Below are 2,707 nucleotides of genomic sequence, written 5' to 3'. Positions count from 1 at the left end.
TCTGTTGGCCTCAGTTTCCTCATCTGTAAAATGAGCTGGAGAAGGAAGTGGCAAGAAAACCCTGAATGGGGTCATGAAGGGTTGGAGAGCGAAAATGAACGACTCAAAACAAGAATAGCGAAATGAAGAGGAGACACTTTGAAGAGAATCAGTCTGGATAGACAGGCTGAGCTGAGAGAGGCCGGCTCTGCCTGTCTGTGGTGGCCTTGGATACCAGCCTTGGGCTTTTCATTTTATACCGGGAGTCAGAGGGAGCACTCGAAGGTTTCTGAGTAGGGGATCGGCAGCTCCCTCGGCAATGGTAGGACAACAACACGTTACTAATCTCCATTTTGAGTTAGAAGAGCCCTGGAGTGACCTGGCTTTGCAATTCAGCCTAGGTGGGAAGCTCTGTTATTTATTCCCTGCGTGAACCGCCACAGGCCATTTCTCCTTTTGAGTCCTCAGTTTCCTCATCTGTAAAAAGAGGAGGTTGAGTTGTATTTACGACAGACCCTTCAGCCAATCACCAGTCCTTCAGCAAATGCTTGCTATGTAATTTAAGCAGTCCTCAACCTCAAGGGGTTTCCATTCTATTGGGAGAGAAGACAATATGACAAACCACAACAACCATACGTTATTTTTTTTTCTCCTAGAGTATGGAAATTTTGCTAAGTACGAGGGAAAATAATATACCTGGTCTCTCTCCAATAGAGCTCGCCCCCTCCCGTCCCCCAGTGCTGGCAGGGGGTTAAGGCAAATGCTTCTCGGTCTGGGTTTTCCTTTGTCCAGGAAGATCCCCAAGAGGCAGAAACCTAATAGCAGCAGCAGCGGCGGCGGCGGCGGCAGCAGCAGGAGCAGCAGCAGCAGCAGCAGCAGCAGCGGCGGCGGCGGTGGAAGCAGCAGCAGCAGCGGCGGCGGTGGAAGCAGCAGCAGCAGCAGCGGCAGCAGCAGCAGCAGCAGGAGCTTTATCTACAGGTCCACTGGAGCCCCGTCAAGCCAGAAAGAAGTGTAGGAGGCAGGGAAGCCGCTCCGTGGTCTGTCCAGGGAGAGGCGTTGCCTTCTTATCGTTGACTGAGAGGTTTGCATGGGGTCTCTCGGAGCCGAAGTGACCTAGGCTGGGGAGTAGGCTCCAGTTCTTCGACAGCCCCAGAACATCTCCGTCGGCCCAGCAGGGCTGAAGGCGAGCCGATCTTGCCCCTCTGGAAGGCTGGCTTCGCACGGAAGTGTGTTCACTGAGCGTTGGTCTCTTGGACAATTCCCAGCAGGTGCTAGTAGAACGCTCGATTCGCCTATTCTGTTCGGCATGGGCTCACCCTAACCCTCATTGTTTCGATGAAAGAGAAAGGTCAAACCCGACTTGATAACATGCGGGCTGCACGGGGCAGGAAGGAGAGATTTAAGTTGGCAAGGAGGGAGTGAGTGCTTCCCCTGGCTCAGCTCCGGCGGGCCAGGGGCCTGAAGAGGCCAAATCAGCGCGGGTCTATTCTGGTCCTCTGGTATCAGAGATAGAGGAGGAGGAGGGGGGGAAGAAAGGGAGAGACGAAGCCAGTATTTGAGCTGACCCTCCTCAGTGATAGGAGGAACCTGCCTTATTTAGGTTCCACGGAATAGGGGGCAAGGTAGAGAGATGAAAATAAGAAATAGGGAAGAAAGGAGTGCAGAGAGGTAAAAGATAAGGGGAAAGAGAGGAAAAATAGGAGGGGGGGAGAGAGAGACAGACAGACAGAGAGACAGAGAGAGAGAGAGAGAGAGAGAGAGGGAGAGAGAGAAGGAGAGAGAGAAAGACAGAGACAGAGACAGAGAGACAGGGAGAGAGAGAAGGAGAGAGAGAGAGGGAGAAAGAGAGGGAGAGAGAGAGACAGAGAGAGAAGGAGAGAGACAGAGGGAGAGAGAGAGAGAGGGAAGGAGAGAGAGATGTTGAAGAACCGGAGGATTAGCTTGTAGATCCCTGTCCATCCCCCTCCTCGCCCAGACATCACCCCACTCCCCACCTTTCTTCATCCGGGGTCCGACAGAGCTTTCTGAGCCAACCCTATCCCCACTCGGCCTGAGGCAGTCCAGGTAGTTCTGGGGACCACGTGGGGTCCGCTGGTCAATGGGTCCCCCGAGCCCCCACGGAACTAGCTTTGAACCAGCCACTCAGGCACCCCCAGGGTGTTTTCTATCCCCTCTTCCTCTCTACTATTTTCTCCAAGTCCGAGGGGTGGAGAGAGCTGGAGACACAGACCTCAAGGTTCCCTCCCCTTCTATGTAGCCCAAGCACGGGGCCGGAGGGCACGGCCGAGAGGAGGTGAGCTCTGGCTCGGGCTTTGATTTGAGACTGCGAGGTGAGGTTCAACATGAGGGCTGGATGTGTATGGGGAGGGGGGTCGGCCTCCTTCTTAGGTGACTGATCGGTACAGGGAGGCCCTGGAAGAGAGGAGGGAGGGAAAGAGGGAGAGGAGGGGTAAAGCCCTCTGAGGAGGAGGGCAGTGTCGAGGTCGTCGGTGCACCCCGCAGCTTCAGGGAGATCAAGCCTCCCCACCCCACTCTCCCAAAGTCTCAAATATTGCTCTTCCTCTCCTCCCCCACACAGGATCTGCCTCGGAAGTTGCCGCCCAGCGGGCTGGCCACCTCCCCCTCCTCCTTCCCTTGTGTCGTTCCCCCCCCCCCCCCCCCCCCCCCCCCCCCCCCCCCCCCCAACTAGATTCACATCGCAGTCAACTGGATTGCTCAGGGAGCTGGG

The sequence above is a fragment of the Petaurus breviceps genome, unplaced genomic scaffold, assembly GCF_028583685.1.
Source record: "Petaurus breviceps papuanus isolate PSGF00001 unplaced genomic scaffold, PetGlider_PUasm1.0 218, whole genome shotgun sequence".
NCBI classification, from domain to species: Eukaryota; Metazoa; Chordata; class Mammalia; order Diprotodontia; family Petauridae; genus Petaurus; species Petaurus breviceps.
Note: the sequence above shows the minus strand (reverse complement) of the source record.